The sequence below is a fragment of the Cervus canadensis genome, chromosome 4 (genome assembly GCF_019320065.1).
Source record: "Cervus canadensis isolate Bull #8, Minnesota chromosome 4, ASM1932006v1, whole genome shotgun sequence".
Classification (NCBI taxonomy): Eukaryota; Metazoa; Chordata; class Mammalia; order Artiodactyla; family Cervidae; genus Cervus; species Cervus canadensis.
Genome location: NC_057389.1, coordinates 28,380,877 through 28,403,214, shown reverse-complemented (window position 1 = coordinate 28,403,214; position 22,338 = coordinate 28,380,877). Strand labels below are relative to the sequence as shown.

The window sequence follows — 22,338 nt, the reverse complement described above, 5'->3', positions numbered from 1 at the left end:
ATACTTTTAAAGAAATAACATTCTACATTTTGATTATAAAACCTTGGATCAACTTGTATTTTACTTTTCATCTCTTTCAAGATAACTTTTATTTCTTTCTACCTCTTTGATATTAGGCTCCAGACTAAACAAACAAACAAACCAAAAAGATTTATTCTACAAAGTAGCAGTACTAGCTATATTTTTGGTGACCTGTCAGAACTGGACATCTCATCTCTTAAGAAGTGGATGGGTACCTAGAATCACCGGAGAAATATCCAAGAAACTCAGCAAATTAGGAAGATGTTTTAATACACACTTATAAAAACTGAAGATTAACTACAAACTAGTAATGATTTCTGCATTACAATCTGAATTATTAACCTTATTAATTTATCCTTTTATCAAAATATGACTTAACTGTACTTCTAAAATGTACCCTTCAGACTTGAAGAAAGTGGGGAAAACCACTAGACCATTCAGGTATGACCTAAATCAAATCCCTTATGACTATACAGTGGAAGTGAGAAATAGATTTAGGGACTAAATAATAGGGACTAGATCTGATAGACAGAGTGCCTGATGAACTATGCACGGAGGTTCGTGACATTGTACAGGAGACAGGTTTCAAGACCATCCCCATGGAAAAGAAATGCAAAAGGGCAAAATGGTTGTCTGAGCAGGCCTTACAAATAGCTGTGAAAAGAAGAGAAGTGAAAAGCAAAGGAGAAAAGGAAAGATATACCCATTTGAATGCAGGGTTCCAAAGATTAGCCAGGAGAGAGAAAAAAGCCTTCCTCAGCAATCAATGCAAAGAAACAGAGGAAAACAACAGAATGGGAAAGACTAGAGATCTCTTCAAGAAAATTAGAGATACCAAGGGAACATTTCATGCAAAGACGGGCTCAATAAAGAACAGAAATGGTATGGACCTAACAGAAGCAGAAGATATTAAGAAGAGGTGGCAAGAATACACAGAAGAACTGTACAAAAAACATCTTCATGACTCAGATAATCACGATGGTGTGATCACTCACCTAGAGCCAGACATCCTGGAATGTGAAGTCACGTGGGCCTTAGAAAGCATTACGAAGAACAAAGCTAGTGGAGGTAACGGAATTCCAGTTGAGCCATTTCAAATCCTGAAAGGTGATGCTGTGAAAGTGCTGCATTCAATATGTCAGCAAATTTGGAAAACTCAGCAGCAGCCACAGGACTGGAAAAGGTCCGTTTTTATTCCAATCCCTAAGAAAAGCAATCCTAAAGAATGCTCAAACTACCGCACAATTGCACTCATCTCACACGCTAGTAAAGTAATGCTCAAAATTCTCCAAGCCAGGCTTAAGCAATACGTGAACCATGAACTCCCAGATGTTCAAGCTAGATTTAGAAAAGGCAGAGGAACCAGAGATCAAATTGCCAACATCCGCTGGATCATCGAAAAAGCAAGAGAGTTCCATAAAAACATCTATTTCTGCTTTATTGACTATGCCAAAGCCTTCGACTGTGTGGCTCACAATAAACTGTGGAAAATTCTGAAAGAGATGGAAATACCAGACCACCTGACCTGCCTCTTGAGAAACCTGCATGCAGGTCAGGAAGCAACAGTTCAATTGGACATGGAACAACAGACTGGTTCCAAATAGGAAAAGGAGTACGTCAAGGCTGTATATTGTCACCCTGCTTATTTAACTTATATGCAGAGTGCATCATGAGAAACACTGGGCTGGAAGAAGCACAAGCTGGAATCAAGATTGCCAGGAGAAATATTAACAACCTCAGATACGCAGATGACACCACCCTTATGGCAGACAGTGAAAGAGGAGAGTGAAAAAGTTGGCTTACAGCTCAACATTCAGAAAACTAAGATCATGGCATCTGGTCCATCATTTCAGGGGAAATAGATGGGGAAACCATGTCAGAGTTTATTTTTTGGGGCTCCAAAATCACTGCGGATGGTGACTACAGCCATGAAATGAAAAGACGCTTACTCCTTGGAAGGAAAGTTATGACCAACCTAGATAGCATATTAAAAAGAGACATTACTTTGCCAACACAGGTCCGTCCAGTCAAGGCTGTGGTTTTTCCAGTGATCATGTATGGATGTGAGAGTTGGGCTCTGGAGAAAGCTGAGCACCAAAAAATTAATGCTTTTGAACTGTGGTGTTGGAGAAGACTCTTGAGAGTCCCTTGGACTGCAAGGAGATCCAACCAGTTCATCCTGAAGGAGATCAGTCCTGGGTGTTCATTGGAAGGACTGATGCTGAAGCTGAAACTCCAATACTTTGGCTACCTCATGCAAAGAGTTGATTCACTGGAAAAGACCCTGATGCTGGGAGGGACTGGGGGCAGGAGGAGAAGGGGACGACAGAGGATGAGATGGCTGGATGGCATCACCAACTTGATGGACATGAGTTTGAGTAAACTCTGGGAGTTGGTGATGGACAGGGAGGCCTGGCGTGCTGCGCTTCATGGGGTCGCAAAGAGTCAGATACAACTGAACTGAACCCTTTATTTTAATTATATCACTTTAGCAATAATTAAACCTATATTCATCTATATACTGATAAAAATATGTTGATATACAGCAACCATCAAAATCTTATGACTGTAAAAGCACTTGCCTTCACAAAAAAGTAAACAATTTAATCTGATACAGTACTGTAGAAGGCATCAGAAGTCTAGTATTTATCCTTAACTAATTGAAAATACTTAAGCTTTTAATTTGCTTATTAAAGAATGCAAAATTACCTTGAATAAACTAATATTCAATGTCTTTCAATTATTAATATTTTGTGGGTTTTAACATATATAGTTCCCACAATCAGTGACTGAAAAAAAGACTTTCCTATAAACTTTAATAAAATATACTGAATAACAGAATTCAGTAGTGTATCAACTGAGCCTTTTACTATGTGCCATGATTAACTGTATAATACTTCCTATTTAGTTAGAAATGTGAGTCATGCTGCTACTAGATTCTTATGTCAGTTCCAATTTTTGAAAAAAATGTGTTTAAATTTTAAGAGTGTGAATAATTATATTTGGATTTAAACATCACCTTAGATAACAGAGAACCTTTATAGTTCACTGTCCTGCTCTCTGTTTAGATCAGAACACAGATGTGAATGTACACTCTTTACCGTTAAAGGATTTCAGAAAAAAGTAAAAGATGGCCAGAACTTAAACTTATCCTGTCAAAAGAAAGGAAAATAATTCTTTGGAAGAACTTCAGTATTGACTTGTAGGGAAAGCAGGCACTATAGCATAACAGCAGATAATTCTATAGATATGAATAGAAAACTACCCCAATACATATTTTCCCACCCCTGGTCTCTGATACCCCTTACTCTCTTCATGCTCCACCAGACAAGAACATCATACTTAGCTTTATTGTCAAGTCTGTTATAATGTATCTCTATAAAATCTATGTTTTATAAATAAGTTCTGTTCTCATTAGGTATTACAATAGGTAACACTCTTGAAAGTAGAAGAATGTGTTTAAGAAATAACAGAACTTTTAAGAACCATTAAAAATTGAAACAGGATTTTTTGTTAAAGACCATTGTCTCACTTCCCAGACTTCAGCACTGTCTTCTGATCAAAAGGATTTCTCCAATTTCCAGAAATCTTTGACTGCAATTAATGTTTTCAAAAATTAGTTTTCTCACCTACTTTAATAAAATAAATGTCTAAGAGTGCTAGAGTAAAACCACACCAAGTAATATAGTCCCCCGATAAACCTTCCTCAAGAATGTTTCTTTTCTGATTTATTATAGGAACCTCCTATGACACTGGGAAATGAAGAGACTGAGAATAGAAAAAGGAAGCAAAATATTGTCAATAGTCTCTTAAAACCTAGAAAACAACAATGAGTATTATCTCTAAAAGGTGGCTATAGGTATCTTTAAAAATCTTGCTTCTTATTCATGGCAGTAAATGATGGCAATGCAGTATGTGAAAAAACTTAACAGTCTGTCTGTGCTTTTTTACCTGTTAACACTAAAAAAAAAAATTCTAGTTAATAACTTCTAGTCCAGGCTTCCCTGTTGACTCAGTGGTAAGGAATCCACCTGCCAATGCAGGAGATGCAGGTTCGATCCCTGGGTCGGGATGATCCTCTGGAGGAGCAAACTGCAACCCACTCCAGTATTCTTGCCTGGGAAATCCCATGGACAGAAGAGCCTGGCAGACTACAGTCCACATGGTCACGAAAGGTTGGACACAACTTAGCAACTAAACAACAAACTTCCAGTCCAAAACAGTAGCTTTAGGAAATACGTCCACAAACAAATATCGTCAAAAATAGGCAAACAAAATTATTAGATAAAATTCTATTGATACTAAACATAAGAAAAATTTTAGATTGAGGGGAAAGAACTGCATTTTGTTTCCAATACAGCTATGTTAGTGAAAAGAAATCCTGAGTTGTGGCAATGCAGAAAGAAAGAAATCAATAAAGCACTACCGAGTAGAATTGCATCTAGATAGCAACTGTACACTGTAAACGCCTCTCATTCATCATAATCTGCTCAAATTAAAGATTCATTTTTAAGGTCTTGAGAGCTCACTAAAGCAATGTCACAGTTCCTTTTTTTTTTAAATCACATGAAATATGAAGGCAGTCTTGAACATGATTAAAATGCTTAGGCCTTTTTTACTTATATAACAATGATGACAAAGCAGTACAAAAAAAAAGTACAATTTTAGCAAGAATGTATTATTAGTATTTATCTTAGTGGTCCATAGCAAGTGAGATACACAGTCTTTCAAACCCCATTAACAGAGAGGACTGTAAGAAAAATTCACTTTCCTATATGTCATTTTTCATGTAAATGAATATCTTAAGTATATAAGAATATGGCATTTTATGAGATAATTGATTAAACTGGTCTATACATCAAATAACTGACACTAAAACAACCAAGGAGAAAAGGGAAAAAAACAAGTTATTAGAATCATCTAATCATATGATATTGTATGTAAGAACAACCACATCTTGTCCTAAAGATCTCATGAATTAAACAAAACAAAACATACTTTTTTGAAAAATCTGAGCTATCACTGTTTATACAGAAACTCCGAAAGAAACATAAAACAGGCACTAAAACTAAAATTTAGTAGTTTAACAAGGTAGAAAATCAATATATAGGATATGAATGATTATATATTAAAGATTCTAAAAGCAGCACTTATTATACCATAAAAATCATAAAAATATTTTGCTATAAATCAAAACTGTGTGTGCTGAAAAGCTACAATTCACTAATAAATTTAAGAAGACTTAGATGGAGGAATGTGCAGCACTCAAGAATGGGAAGGCTCAACATTGTTAGTATTTCCCTTCTCCTCAGTCTATAAACTCAACAGTTTATGGATAGTTCCAATCAATATCCCAAAAGGACTGCTTTGTAGAAATCAAAAGCTGACTTCAAAATTTATATAAAAATGAAAAAAGAACCAGGATAGCCAAAAAGGTTTGAAAATGAAGAACAAAACTAGAAGTCTCACACTATCTTATTTCAAGACTTATATAAAGAATAGCAAACAAGATAACATGGCCATGGAGAAAGAATAGCGGATCCACACATGCTGGTGATTTTGAAAGTGAAGTTGCTGTCGTGTCTGACTCTTTGCAACCCCATGGACTATAGCCTACCAGGTTCCTCCGTCCATGGGATTTTCCAGGCAAGAAAACTGGAGTGGGTTGCCATTTCCTTCTCTAGGAGATCTTCCCAACCCAGGGATTGAACCTGGGTCTCCTGCATTGTAGGCAGACGCTTTACTGTCTGAGCCACCTGGGAAGTCCAAGATGCAAATGCAATTCAACGGAGAAAGAAGAGTCTTTTCCACAAATGGGGCAGGAATAATTGGATACTGATATACCAAAACCAAGAGTCCAATCCAAACTGTGGACCATACATAAAAATAAAAATGGGTCACAATGGGCCACAGAAAGAAAGTAAAACCTGAAACTAAAACTTCTCAGAGAAAGCACAGGAAACAAAAAAAAAATCTGTGGACTCTTGATCTGGACAAGGATTTCTTAATATATCACCAAAGCAAAAATTGACAAATTGGACTTCATCGAAAATAAGAACTTCTCTGTTCTTTGAAGAACACTATTAAGAAAATTAAAAGACAAGCCACAGCAGGGAGAAAATATATTCAAAGGACATTTCTGATAAAATTTTTGCACCCTGAATATATAAAGAACTCTCAAAACTTAAGAGTAACAACCCAGTTTTAAAAATAAGTAAAAGTTCTTGACACCTTACCAAGCACATGAAAAGGTAATCAGTCTCATTATTTAACAGTAACATGCAAAAAAAAAAAAAACCAGTTAGAAGTCAGTACATACCAATTAGAATGACTAGAAACAGGAACAAAAAACACCAGATAACCTGAGGATAACAAGTGCTAGTGAAAACACAAAGCAACTAGAACTCTCATGCATTGGTGGAGGGAAAGGAAAACACAGACACTTTGGAAAACAGTTTGGTATTTTCTTGTAAAGTCAAACACAGCACCATACAACGCAACAGTCCCATTCCTAGGTATGTATCCAAATGAAGAAAGAAAAAAAAATACCATAATTCTCTGTTTATACTGGCTTAATTCATAACTGCTTCAAGCTGGAACAACTCAAATGCCTCTCAATCGAAGAATGAATGAACAAGCTGAGGTTTATTCATACGGTGGAATACTGCTCCTCAATATGAAGGGCAAATTACTAATTTGTTGTTGCTTAGTCGCTCAGTCATGTCTAACTCTTTGCAACCCCATGGACTGTAGCCTACCAGGCACCTCTGTCTGTGGGATTTTCAGGCAAGAATACTGGAGCGGGTTACCATTTCCTACTCCAGGGGATCATCCCAGCCCAGGGATCAAACCCACATCTCCTGCACTGGCAGGCAGGTTCTTTACCACTGAGCCATCAGGGAAGCCCAAACTACTACTAATAACATGCAACATCATGGAATAATCTTAAATATATTACCTAAGTGGTTGAAGCCAGGCTCAAAAGGCTACATACTGTGTGATTCCATTTATATGACATTCTAGAAAGACAAAACTACAGGGACAGAAAACAGATCAGTGGTCACCAGTGGCTGGGAATGGGTTAACTACAAAGGGCTAAGGGGTTATTTTCTCAGGTGATGGAATTGCTCTGTATCTCCACTGTAGTGGTGGCGGCATTACTTTGTGTTTGTCACAACTCATAGGACTGTACACAAAAATGGGTGAATTTTATTGTATCTAAATTATACATTAATATAAAGAGTGAGCAGGAAAAACACCATAATCGGATAATGAGAAATACTCAGTACTAAGTTATTTGATCATGACTAGGTTGAAAAACATGATCTTCCCAAATTTCAACTAGTCCTGGATACTGTTCAAGATTTTACTGCTATAAGGCAATATTCTACCATTTAGTAGGTAAAAATAACATTTAAAATAATAGAAAATTGGGAAACTATTGCATATACAGGAAACATGCAAAAATACAGCATGCATGTTCTCTGTTCTCAAGACCATCTCATTTCATGTATTGAACACATACCTACTGAAAGTAGGAACACATAGTAAAAGATATCATCAATGGAAAAAGTAACACACTATGTCTTAGGGAAAAACTCATGGGCTTTCAGGACAAACAGGCCTAACTTCAAATTTCTTTTATGCAATTTATTTAAATTAGGAATGTCAATTAAATTACCTTAGTTGATTACACAAGAAGTAACAGAAAAACGCCAAGCTCTTTGCTGGCTTCTATATATTCAATGAGCCCCTCCCTTCTTTTCTTTCCTCTTTCTCTTCTTTTCTCAAAACCCAAGTTTTCCCAAAAGTTCTAGATTTGAGAATGTAAAGTAACTTCGTTTTAAAAGAATAGTGTTCTTATTAAGAAAACCCACATGAATTAGTCCCACCAGCTTCCCTCTCATTTATATTGCCACAACCCCAATTGGTGATGCACCGTTGATCTATTATTATCAATGAGTAGTTAGCGTCTCAGGGGCGGCCAGCGTCTAGGCTAGTCAGTGATCTGCGAGGCAGGCGGGCTTGAAGAGCTCTGCTTATAAAAAGTGACGGTAATTTGTTCAGCTAGTCAGACTGAATAGTATTTTCAGGTCTAAGAGAAAACTGGCTCATCAGCAGCAACAGGAAGAGCCAATACACAAAGACAAGGAGTGTGTGAATGATTGTATGCATGCAAAAGAAGGGTGTGTGTGAGTGTAGAGAGATCATATTTGTGGGTGTGGGGGTGTGTGTGTTGAGAACACAATTGCCAGCAAAGGCCCTGCGTAAAATGGTCGGGTAATGAGAGAGAGAGAGAAGCTAGAACCTAGAGCTGCCTTGGTACCCAATAGCTTTCTAGATTCAGTTCTTTATCCTCTTTATGAGTCCTTATAATAAGACTCCTTTTTTCTTAAAATGGCATATTAAACATGTTTCATTGCCTATTCTACTCTAACCACTTTCATAATTTTTTTTCTCTGAGATGGTCATCCCTAAGGACTTTGCACAGCTTATTGGTCAAAACGAAGTATCTGAGCCGAAGCAGCTTACTTCACCCAGATTCTCTTAACACCAAGTTACTCATACAGACAGACAGTGACTGATTCTCCAGCAAAAGGCAGAGTTAGACTTGTAATCAGCATCTTAGAATATCAAAATTTCATGTAAAATAAGGCTATGAGTTATGAGAAATCAAGAGAAAACTGGACTATTCAAAAGCTCTCTCCAGGGTTCCTGCTCCTTCTAGCATCAAACATCATCTTACAAGAGTCTTACAAGGACAACTATGATGACTGCTGTTTGGTCTACAATGGGTGTGCAACTGTAAAGTGTATCCCAATTACAGGACTCTTACAATGTAAAACAAAAGTGCATCTTAAAAGTGATGAAATAATATTTCAATTTGGTTGAAATAATTTTTCTACTTGGTTCATTAACTGTATTCAAAGGGATGCTCTGGTGCTTGAAAGTAGTTCTGCTCTCTTAATTTAGAGTTCCTCTCCCACTCTCTCTCCACACGCGTATCTCTATCGTGGAAATCAATGCTAGAAACATCTTTCCAGTTGCTGCCAAAGAAACATATGTACACTTTTGTGTTCAATGTCTACTTAAAATTTCAAAAGCACCTGAAAAGAACCAATTCCTATGATTCTCACAACCTACTTCCAATCAAAGTCAACTGTGCAAAATGATAAAATATTATGTACAGTTTTCTTGTGCATCTGTTCCTCTCAATATCCCTTTCCATTCGCAATGCTTGATGATTCTTTACCATATAATAAGGGCTGCTTATTACTGTCTTTAGTTTCTTTTAGTTATATACTTCAAATTTAAAAGTTGGGACTGTTTTTTTCAAACAGTCCAGTAATGTGGCACGGTATCTGAAATTAACCAATTTTTAAAAAATCTAGACAAAGTCATGTTACCAGAAGTAATGTCTGTTGGTTATCATCCTGTGAGAGCAACTATTAAAAAATTTCTTACATACATAAAGCATAGCATAAATAATTTCTAATACCTGTAATAAACTCATATCCTCACATCACAAACACATAAGCACAATGACCTGAAATTTTTAGGATCAAAAGATAATTTTTGAAAAGTCTCACAAGGATTTTCTGAAGCACCAAAATATATAAATAACACAGATGTAGTTTTTGAGTATTGTAAAAATTGTTTTCCCATTTTATACGTTTGTGGTTCCACAGCATTGTGCACACACTTCTATTATAGATTTATCAAGTCATATTATAATTTGGGTTTTGTCTCTTCATAGACCATAATAAACTCATTGAGAAAAATATACCTGCCAATGCATGAGATGTGGGTTTGGTTCCTGGGCCAGGAAGATCCCTTAGAATAGGATCCCTCCAGTATTTTTGCCTGGAAAATTTCAAGGACAGAGGAGCCTGGCAGGCTATCAGTCCACGGGGTCACAAAGAGTTGGACATGGCTGAGTGAGTGACTGAGTACATAGCCTCACTGTGGAATCTTCAGTACCTATAACAGTGCTTACCTCAGAGTAGGCACATTATAAGGATTTGATGAATGAAATAAATATCCATTTCATTGCAAATCTTGGTAAAATGATCAAGTAAATTTAGACTAGTAACTCTTAAATTTGTAGCATCTCACACATTCAGAGAAAAAAATGTTTCCAGCCTATACACTCAACTTTCTTAATCTGGCTAAAAAAGGTTGTATGTTCATATTTCTTAGCTTTCATTCTTAAAAAATACTCAACTAAGAATTATACTTCCATGTCATCAGTCATTTAGTAGTAAGAACTCACAGGAGAAAATATCAGGCTCCAAGAGAACCATAATAAAAATGAAGATTCCTGGATACATGTATACAGTAACTAAAAAAAAATACAAAGATAAAATTTGGGACTATATTTGTTAAAAACAGGCTATGAGTAATATATCTTCATTCAGTTTATTAATCTGGACTCTGATAAACAACTGCAAAATAGCTTTTTATAATATTAATGCAGTGTGCATAAAAGGCTCAGATTGTAAACTGAATCCTTATGAGAGTAAGATAATTTTATTCTGTCCCATAGTTTATTCTGAAAATGTGTGTTCTCATTCAAAAGGAAGACAGAAAACAATACACTTGTCTACATACAAACATCAATACCATTATTAAAATATGAAGCAAGTTTTAAAAAACAGTCCTTAGAATGTATATGCTTTTATATTTTAAAAAACACAACCATTTAAAAATTTCCCTTTGTTCACACGTGACAATTTTTTTTCCTCTACAAATAACAAGCCATTATTTGAAGCTGGGTATTAATCCTGCATGAATGGTCTTACAAAATCTAGCTGTAGAAGAGTCTATGTTAGAAATGTAAACATATGTGTGAAAATATCATAAACAAAGATACACAGAAAAATATAAGAGGAAAGAAGGAAAGAAAGAAAGAGAGGCAAGATCTACCAAAATCTTGCCCAGATATCAAAGTCTCCTGAGGCTCTTCTGAATTAGAGAGGATGGCTGAGAATTCTAAACACGCGTTACTAACCTAGGTCTTAGAATAAAAGCAAGGCAAAAGGGCACCAAAATGCACTGAGTGTGTTTAAAAGTACTGAATAAATTTTCCAAAGAAAGAAAGGATTGCTGTATTTTTCATTTTTTTGAAAGATTTTTCTGATGTGGACAATTTTTAAAGTCCTTATTGAATTTGTTACAATATTGCTTCCAGTTTATGTTTTGGTTTTTTGGCCACAAGGCATGTGGGAGCTTAGCTCCCCGACCAAGGATTGAACCCATACCCTCTGCATTAGAAGGTGAAGTCTTAACCCTTGGACCTCCAGGGAAATCCCTTCATTTTTCTTTTTAAATTGCATATGGTAAAATTCACTCTTTCTTGATGTAAACTTCTGTGAGTTCTGACAAAAGCACAGTGTAACCACCACCTTAATCAAGACAGAAACAGCTTTATCATCCCCCAATTCCCTCGTACTCTCTCTGTATTCTGCGTCTTATTCCAACCATTAAATTTAGCCTTCCTTCATTTAGTGAAAACAGTTTAACAAAGGTAGACGGGGGATAACTACTTTTAGTTAAAATCTTAAAAAATATTTGCACAGGAGATACATTTACATCCTAGAAGTAATCCTCCATTACTCCACAATGTCACAAAACAAAATAAAATACACAATTAGAATGATGACTTTCTCTAAACATCTGATTGCTCTCCAGTGATGAGAACTTCCACTGCTGGTACAGTCACGCCAAATCTACTTTGTTCCACAGAATTAAATCAGTAGTATCCTCACAAAATATCCACAGCTAAAGTCAACCTCTACATATATAAGCAGCAACTAATACAGTAATAATTTAAAAGGCATATCAGACAGCTTTTTGCTGCCAGGGTTTTTTTAAATCCTCTCACAGGTAGAGCAACAGCTGTTACTGAATAGTTCTGGCCACTAGAGAATTTCTTTTAGCACAGTTTGACATCATGGCCTAAATTCAAAGTGACACCAAATTAAAGCTTGTTATGGTAATAATCATGGCAGTGTAAAGCGGTTTAGAAAAACCTGAAATCTGAAACTTCAGATATAATTTCAATTTTATCACTGTTGAGTCTAAGCTAATTTCGAATATTACTTTAAGATAACATTATAATGACTTAAAAATGTTCAAAACCTTGATAACAAAAAGGACATCCTATAAACAGGCAATATATTAACAACAAAGTCTTCCATTTAACTGCTACATTACTCGTCCAGCAGAGGAACACGATGGGGTAAATGTCTTTTCAGAGGCTAAATACCTAATTTTAGAGCTTTCATAAGCTTCCAACAATTAATATTGTAAAGTAATTAGCCTCCAACTAATAAAAATAAATGGAAAAAAAACACCATAATACACAGAGTGATGTCGCAGGGTGGGGGAACAGGAAGGGCCAGTCCTCATCCCCACACAGCAACATTAACAAACCCATGCAGACCAGAAAACCTTGAAGAGAACCCCAGAAGCCAGCAAAGAAGATGCAGCACCCTAAAACAGTACAAAATCAAGAACTGACTACAGCGACATGGTTAGGAAGGGCGATCTCACTGTTCTTGTGTCTCCCCTGATTCAATTCAGCATGGAAAACAAAAATCTCTTTCAGTGTGTGATTTCTATTCACACAGGAGAGGGCGAGGGGGAATCCTACATCCCGAGACCCTCAGGGTGCTGCCCCAGAGAAACGCTCCTGTTTCCCCTCACCCAGAGCACTAACATTCCACCACAGGAAAGCTGAGAACAAGGAGGGATGGTAGGGGCGCTCAGCAGTGGCCGGTGCGGACTGCAGCTGCTGGTGTGGACGGCAGTGGTGGGCATGGGCCCAGCAACAGATGTGGACCGCAGCAGCCAGCCAGGATCTCAGCGGCCTGGGGGAGGTTCCCAGCAGCTGGGATGGCTACTTGGCTCTGTGGGAAGGAGGGAATGGGGAGACTAGTGGAATATGCACCTAACATCCCAGCAGCATCTCAGGGCACTGCCCTGGGGAAAAGGTGGCTACCAATAGCTCTGTGGGATCGGTTTACTGGGAATTCTCCCCCAGGAGGGAGGGAAGGGAGTAGAATATGCACATACATGAAATGATCTGAGACATTCTCAGAACTTCTAGTGAGGCTGACTGGCCTTTTCTTGGCCAGTGCTAATCCATAAAGACTGGAAGACGTTTCTCCAAATGTACAGACACCAAATGCAAAGTTTGCAAGACACGTTCATACAAAAAAAATCAGGGAAACACACACTGCCAAAGGAACAGAATCAACATACTCCAAAGTAATGGAGATCCATGAATGGCCTGACCTAAAAAAAAAAATCATCTTTATTTTGGGCTGTGCCACACGACACATAGGATGTTAGCTTCCTGATCAGGGATTTAACCCACACCCCCTGCAATGGAAGTGTGGTGTGTCTTAACCACTGGACCACCAGGGAAGTCCCCCACACAGTCACCTTAAAGAAGTTCAGTGAGATACAAGAAAACACAGATAACTAGATGAAATCAGAAAAATGAAACATGAACAGAATGAGAATATAAACAGAGAGAGAGAAACTGTTTAAAAAACCACAGAAATTCTGAGGCTGAAGTATAGAGTAAGTGAACTGAAAAAGCCATAAGGCAGAAACTTCCATAGATACACACAAAATACACAGAAAGAGTAACACTGGACCAACAGGGAATTTCCTAATCAGCTTTAAAGAGAAGTAGAACCGCCTACTTGTGACAAAACGGACGGAGCTGGAGGACATTGCACTAAGTGAGGTCAGTCAGTCACAGAAGGACAAATACTGCATAATTCCAACTACATGAGAAATCTAAAACAGCCAAGCTTACAGAAGTAGAAAATAGAGTAACAGTTGCCAGGTGATGAAGGGAGAGAAGACAGGAAGTTGTTTTATCAAGTTACTGGCATACGAGATGAGTAAGTTCTAGAGAGTTGCTATACACAGAGCCTACAATTACTGATATAGTATTATGCTTTAATTTGTTGAGAATAAGCAGATATCAAGTTAAGTGTTTTTACCACAAAGGGACACAAACAAACCTTTGAAAGCGATAGATAGGTTTAACACCTTGACTTTGGTGATGGTATTACAGATGTATGCACATCTTCAAGTTGTATATAATAAATATGAGTTTTGGATCAATCTTACTCAATAAAGCTGTAGATCTCAAAAATATATATACATTCATATACCCATAACTCCCCAAATATATACGGAAGAGAGGTAAGTTCCCTCTAATATTAATACTATAATGGTGTTAGAAATATTATAATCAAACATGGTGGATCAGTTAATATTTTTTGGCTGACTAGTATCTGAATAGTATCAGAGTTCTTGAAAATTAAATCTTCCAGTTATCTGAAATGAAGCAAATTACAGAACTGTTGATAACTAACTTCACTGAGAGGACACAAGTCTTTGAGCAATAGTACTTAGTATGTTTATTTTTTTAATTACCTCAACCTCTGACAAGCAATTAGAGAAATAGAAAAAGATCACAGTACACTGAAATGAGCCTACAGAGATGCCCTCAGAATGCCAACCACCAAATCAGAGACGCTGCATATGGTGGTTCTGGGTTTTCATATTGCTCACTATTCTGGCTGAGAAGGCAGAGAAGGCTGGAACTGAACACACTTCACAAGTTATGCCACGCCCCTGAAGGGCAACCCACAGAAAGTATGAGGATAAATTATCACAGAACAGTTTGGAAAAATATTACCTTGTCAATCATTAAAGCAGCTCAATGTTATCCGGAGGAAGATCTCAGACAGAATCTTAAAGTCAGAATAAATCTGAGGTTACTGCCTCTCCCCTTCCTCCAAATGAAATCCATCCTATCCTGTTGTAACCTATACTGGAGTACTTCCATGGACAAATGTGACCATTAGGTAGTTCTTTGTGATAAGCCAAACTGTATCTCTTTGAAACTTCTGCCCTTTGTAATTACTGCTCTTTTACATGATAGCCCTAAAGGATTTTTAAAGACCACTGCAAATAACTGGAGTCCCTTTAGTTCATTATTTTATGACATTATCCTAGACAGTGGCTACCCCAAAGTTCCTAGGGCAGGCTAGAGAACTTGTCTTGAAGTTTCTTCTGTGGGGAAAACAGAGAGGTTCTAATTAGCTTTTATATGGTACTACTTTTGTCTCCCTAATAGCTGTCCGATTATGCCAAAGATAGTAGTGATAGCACTTACTTAGTTTTTGCCACAAATCAAACTTTGACATACTGACTTGTAGGTTTTAACAGATTTGTTTTTTGTTTCTTTGTTGATTTGTTTCTTCCTTTAATTTTTTTGGGGGGAATAGCTTAGCGAGACTTTGGGGGTGGGCGTGCAGGAGGCAAAAACACATTTTGCAGCCCTCTAATAGCATCTAGGCCAGTCACGTTCTTCTCAAAAGGCTGTGTGCAGGAAGAAGTGAAAACAAAAACAAAAAAATGTGGAACAATTCCTTCTTATACTACTGGGGTATAATATTTAACTTATCAAAACCCCTCACATATATTTTCCCTATTGAGCTGCTTTCTAGTCATAACTCTAAATTAATACTTTATTTTTTAAACTTAAATATAAACTTGGCTATATTTATGTAATTAGCTAATGTTGGATTATATATTTTGTAAAAATTCAACTATGTAAGTTCAATTATGTATATGAAAGACTTGGTTTCTTTTTAGTTATTAGAATAAAGTTTCCAAAAGTAAATAAAATAAACTAAAATATTTAATAATATTATTTGTCAGGAAGTCCTATAGGCAGGATGTTTCCTAATTCTTCCAGTGGTCTTTTCCTATTAGATTTCTAGCAAGCCAAAAGAGACCTAAATTCTACTGATACTATAAATGAAAAATGCCTTAGGAAAAAATGTGAGCTCAGTTTCAGAGTAGTCATGGTAATCCATCTAATTAAAAATTTTATACTTTTCTTCCCTTTCTAACTCTTCTACCTCAGTGAAATTGATCAGTTAACATTAAATTTTAAGCATTAGTAAATATTTTTAATTTAAAAGGCTCAAAGAAAAAGCAAATCATCCATTTGGAAAAATCATCTACAAGTTTCTACACATAGTATCACACCAGATATTTAATGAAAATGAAAAGGGCATTCTACTTCTCACACCAATTTGATGGCCTAGTACATATATACTTTACAAAGAATATGAATTCATGGGATTCCAGGAAAATACCGAATAACCAATTAATCTGAAAATAAATCTGGGTAGCTCTAGGAATGTTCTGAGTTTATAGTAACATTTTTAGAGCCTCGGGGACAAGTGTTGAGGAATAAATCTGTTTTAGTTTCTCATGCCAGTGAATTCCTTTGTGGCAACTTTTAAACCACAGGAATTATCCCATTTGGAGGCTATAATTCTCTTATAAGATGTGCTTCCCAATTAAAGACCACATCCAGGAAAGCATGTCAGTAAACATTATGGCTCCATGGAGAAATCTTGAGGGGTGATTTAAGTTGTCATTAAGAAGGTAGCTTATTTACATTAGATTTACAAATTTTCAAATAAATTCTAGCAGAAAAGGCAGGGCTTCCTGGTGTAAAGACTATAGCTTTAGGTAAACAATAGAATCAATGAATTCTGGCACTGAAGAGGAACTTCAGAGATCATATAAGAAATCCTTCATTTTACATAGAGTGGCTCATCCAAAGTGCAGCCAAAACTGGAAATATGACTTTGGCACTTTTCCTTTTTTAACTTGCCTGATCTCGAGCAAGTCAGAACACCATAATAACAAGACAATACCATCCCCATAGACTATGTCACATAATTGATTTTCAGGATATGATTTTAACATGTACACTGCTACCATCCCTGTCTCATCTACAACTTGGTAGCCCAAACTTAGGTCCCCAGGGACAGGGAATGAGGAAAATGGCCGCAGTGACAGTTTCCTTTCCTCTACTTCCCAACAAATCCATGGTACCACAGAAGGTCGATCACCTAATTGTTAAAGTTTTGGGGAAAGTACATTGCTGTGCCTCATAGACTTCTACCTGATGTACATGCAACTGGTTGTCTGAGTAGCCAAAGAGACTGCTTTGCTCATCATCCCCAGACAGATGTAAACAAATGTGCTGGAGGCTGTTATTAAGGTTACCAAAAGATCCTCTTCAAAAGTATTTGAAATGTCCTAACATTTCATCACCTTTACAAAATCCTATTTAGAATCAAACACTGTATCAATACCTGTAATGCCTGGATGCTCATGGAATGTGAAGGCATACCCCTGAGAGACCACAGGACCTGGGAACTAAGGGGCTCTTTCAAACTTGCAACCTCTAAAGACAAAAACATGTTAATGCCACAATCCACAAACATGCACCATGGGATATCTTCAATGTTTAAGGGAAACACAGGAGTATTTACAGATGGTGAGTATTGTGTGAACTACTAGCTCACACTAGTGTAGTTTTGATATTAGATGCTGTGAAAATTAATGTGAAAAGGAAAATGAATCATGTGGTGTCTGATCTGATTTCAAGATTTGAGAGGTTGTGCAGTGCCCAACAGGTGCTCAGACCCTGAAAGTAACTGTGATTATTTTAAAATGAAAATATCTTTTTTTCTATAAATATATATATATTTTTAAATGGCTATTAAACTCTTAGATCACAGATACTTATTTACTTAATAAACAGCACTGTTAAGGTTGTTTGTGTTAAGGGGCCTCAGGAAGAATACTAAGGTACTAAGGGCTCTATGACCTGAGACAGTTTGAGAATTCTATGCTAATGGAGAAGTGAGATACATATACGCTGAATGCTTAAGGGTTATATAAAACTTCAAAATTAAAAGACTAGAATCCCTAGTCATAAACACAGATACACCCAAAATTATAAATCACAGACTCAGTATTATCATGTATTTATCAGTTGCCAATTGTACTTTATTATATACAGCACTGACTGGATAAGACCGGTTTCTAGAGTTCAACAGCCTCAGGTTCAAAAATTAATTTTATCATTAACTGTGCACCTTGACTATTTAAACCTGTTTCCTAACCTGTGGTAAAAGGTACCATAATAGTACTTACTTTATAGTATGTACTGTAAAGATTAAATGAAAGAAAGCACGAAAACTACAGAGTAGGACCGCACCCTGGGGGCCTCTTTAAGTACCTGATGGGCTGATCTACCAACCAGGACCCCAGCCAGGGGGGCCCCTCTATGGGCCTGAACTGGCGGAGCTACGGAGAAAGACTGGCCAAAGAGGCCTTCTGACTGCCAGCTACAAGAAGCTCGAAAAAAGTCTCTGGTAGGGCCATAGCTCCTGCCACGGAGGCAGTCCAGGGTCCCCGCAAGCCAAGCAGCTACGCCACCTTTACCTCAGCCCTGAGCTGCCACGGGCGAAGAAAAGCCTTGCGTCTATGCACGCAGGTCGCTTCGGGTGTGTCCAGTTCTTTGCGACCCTGTGGGCTATGGCCTGTGGCCTGCCAGGCTTCTCTGTCAGGGGGGTTCTCCAGGCACTGGAGCATATTGGCCAATACCGGTTGCCATACCCTTCCAGAGCGCTGTATTTCCTGCTTCCTTAGTTGCCAACTGCCCTGAGTGGCTGGTGCTGCCAGAACCCCTGAGACCCGAGCAGCTGCACCGCCTCCACACCTGGCCCTCACAGGGACAAACCCAGGTCCTCCAGGGCAGCCTCAGGGGCAAACCCCAGGGGACGACCCACATGCAGAGGTGGAAATAAAACCACAACTGAAACCCAGGGGCAGGGTGGCTAAGGAAGAAGACCCGAAACCTTCCCACCAGCTGTACAAGCTGCAGACTGAATCCACAGGACCAACTAGGCAGACTCTGTGTCTATGGAACATATAAAAGGTCACTGAGAGCTCCCACCGAAGAAAACGCACTAGTTCTGATAGCTGTGGACACTGGAGGCCAGGACACACAGGAGTAGGACCAGATGAGAATCTGAGCGGCCCCCTCAGCAGGTCCAGAGGTACCACCGCGTTGAAGGGCATCCTAGGGAGGTGAGGTGGACTGTGACTCCCAGGGAGGGAAAGGACTCTGACAGCAGTGATTTAAGAAAAGCATTTATTCTTCTTATGTTTTGACTTGTTCTGTAGATCCTTTTGGATTTTTTTCTTTTTTTCCCTTTTATCTCCCCCTCGATTTTATTGCCAGTAGGAAATCTAATTAAGCTTTTGAGCCTTTTTTTTCTTTTTTGCTTTTTATCTCAGTCACATTTTTTATTGTTGTTATAAACCTCTGCCTCTACGTTGGGCTTTTGCAGTTCTGCAGAGTTTTCTTTTTTCTTTTCTTTTCTCCTGTTTAAATTATATTTTTTTAAACCTATCATTATTATTTCTACATTTATTCCTTTGTTTTCTTTTTCTGCTGTTCTTTTCCCCTTGCAGTTAATCTTTAATGTATATAAATCGTCTTCATCTACCTCTATTTAACTGTGTGTATCTGTTCTTTCTTGTCTTTCTTTCCTTTCCTCCTTGTTATTTTGTTCTCACTGCTTTATTCCCCACTTGGCACCTTGCTTTAGTTTTGTTTTCTAGTTTGTGCTTTAGTTTTGTTCTTAACTGGTAAATAAATTTTTGATTTCCTTTGTTCACTGGGTCTATCTACTGTACTTTATTTTTGTTGAACTCTTCTGATTTTGTTCATGGATATATATGTATATGTGTATATTCCATTATTTTTATTATTTGCCTGATTTTGTAACTGCCATTTGTCTCAGGTTCATCTTTGGTTTCTCATTTTTGGATATTTGTTTTAATCTCACTTAATGCCATAACAAACCATGTGTGGAATCTTCATTCCTGACCAGAGATCAAGCTCTGAGCCTTTGGAGTGCAAGCACTGACTCCAAGACCCTAGACTACCAGAGAACTAACCCTGGGGAGTATCAAATAGTGAGAACTCACACAAAGGAAACCACTTGAATACAAGACCTGGTGTATCACCCAACCACCAGTAGCACCCTGTGCAGGACGCCTTATCTAAACAAACAAAACAGAAATACAAACCCAATCATCAGCAGACAGGCTTACCACCTCACTCAGCCCTGCCCATCAGAGGAAAAGCAAACAAACAAAAACTCAGCACAAATCTCACCCCATATGAAGCTTACACAAACCACTGGACCATCCTTAGGAGGGAAGAAACTAAAAAGTAGAAAGAATTCAATCTTGAAGCCTGGGAAAAGGAGACCTCAAACACAATAAGTTAAAAAAAAAATAATGAAAAGGCAGAGAAGTATTTACTACACAAATGAAGAAACACAGAAGTCCAAATAAATGAAGAGGAAATAGGCAAACTACCTGAAAAAGAATTCAGAATAATGATAGTTAAGATCATCAAAAGCCTTGAAAACAAAATGGAGAAAATGTAAGAATCAATTAACAAACACCTAGAAGAATTAAAGAATAAACATGCAGAGACAAACAACACAATTACTAAAATTAAAAAATTTCTAGAAGGAATCAATAGCAGAATATCTGAAGCAGAAGAACGAATCAGTGAGCTGGAGGATAAGATGGTGGAGATACCTTCTGAACAGCAGCATAAAGCAAAAAGAATGAAAGGAAGTGAGGATAGTCTCAGAGACTATCTGAGACAGTCTGGGACAATATCAAATTCACCAACATTCTAATTATAGGAGTCCCAGAAGAAGAGAAAAAGAAAGGGTATGAGAAAATTTTTGAAGACATTATAGTTGGAAATTCCCCCAACATGGAAAAGGAAATAGTTAATCAAGTCCAAGAGGTAAAAAGAGTCCCATACAGGATAAATAGAAAACTAATAAGGAAAGACAAGTCTTACATGATACATTAAATGAGATGGATCTCATTGATATCTTCAGGATATTCCATCCAAATGCAGAAGAATACACCTTCTCAAGTGCACATGGAACATTCTTCAGGACAGACCTCATCTTGGGTCACAAATCAAACCTCAGTAAATTTAAGAAAACTGAAATCCTATCAAACATCTTCTCCATCCACAACATTATGAGACTAGATATTAATTACAAGAAAAAACTGTAAGAAACACAAACACATGGAGATTAAACAACACATTTCTAAATAACCAACAGGTTACCGAAGAAAAAGGTAAACCTAAAAATTACGAGAAACAAATGACAATGAAAACATGACAACTCAAAACCTACGGGATGCAGCAAAAGCAGTTCTAACAGGGAAGTTTATAGCAATACAATCCTATCTCAAGAAACAAGAAAACATCAAATATACAACCTAACTTTACAGCTATAACAACTGGAAAAAGAAGAACAAAGAAGACCCCAAAATTAGTGGAAGGAAAGCAATCATAAAGATCTGCATAGAAATAAATGAAAACGAAATGAAAGAAACAATAGTAAAGATTAATAAAACTAAAAGCTGGTTCTTTGAGAAGATAAACAAAATTGACAAACCTTTAGCCAGACTCATCAAGAAAAAAAGAGAGAAGAATCAAAGCAACAAAGTTAGAAATGAAAAAGGCAAGGTTACATGACAATGCAGAAATACATAGGATTTTAAGAGACTATTATGAACAACTATATGACAATAAAATGGGTAACCTGGAAGAAATGGACAGACTCTTAGAAAAGTTCAATCTTCCAAACTGAACCAGGAAGAAATAGAAAATATGGACAATCCAATTGCAAGCACTGAAATTGAAGCCGTGATCAAAAATCTCCCAAAAAACAAAACCCCAGGACCAGATGGCTTCATAGGAGAATTCTATCAAACACTGAGAGAAGAGCTAGCACCTATCCTTCTAAAACTCTTTCAAAACACTGCAGAGGAACATTATCAAACTCATTCTACAAGGAAACCATCACCGTGATACCAAAACCAGACAAGTTCAGTTCAGCTCAGCTGTATAGTAGTGTCCGACTCTCTGTGACCCCATGGACTACAGCACACCAGGCCTCCCTGTCCATCACCAACCCCTGAAGCCTACTCAAACTCATGTCCATTGCATCGGTGATGCCATCCAACCATCTCATCCTCTGTCATCCCCTTCTCCTCCTGCTTTAAATCTTTCCCAGCATCAGGGTCTTTTCCAATGAGTTGGTTCTTCACATCAGGTGGCCAAAGTATTGGAGCTTCAGCTTCAGCATCAGTCCTTCCAATGAATATTCAGGACTAAAAGAAAGCTACAGGCCAGTATCACTGATGAACATACATGCAAAAATCCTCAAGAAAATTTTAGTAAACAGAATTCAGCAACACATCAAAAAGCTCATATATCATGATCAAGTTGAGTTTATTCTAGGAATGCAAGGATTCTTCAATATACACAAATCAATCAATGTGATATACCATACTAAC

At 37.4% G+C, this 22,338-nt stretch overlaps 1 protein-coding gene and 1 non-coding gene across 5 annotated transcripts in view; both read right to left on the bottom strand.

Moving 5' to 3' along the window:
- The window catches only part of SSBP2 (single stranded DNA binding protein 2), a 297,991-nt gene that overhangs the window by 129,683 nt on the left and 145,970 nt on the right, over positions 1 to 22,338 (bottom strand). The window lies entirely within an intron of this gene.
- TRNAC-ACA lies at positions 5,712 to 5,783 on the bottom strand. The gene has a single exon. It is a non-coding gene; the product is annotated as a tRNA-Cys (tRNA).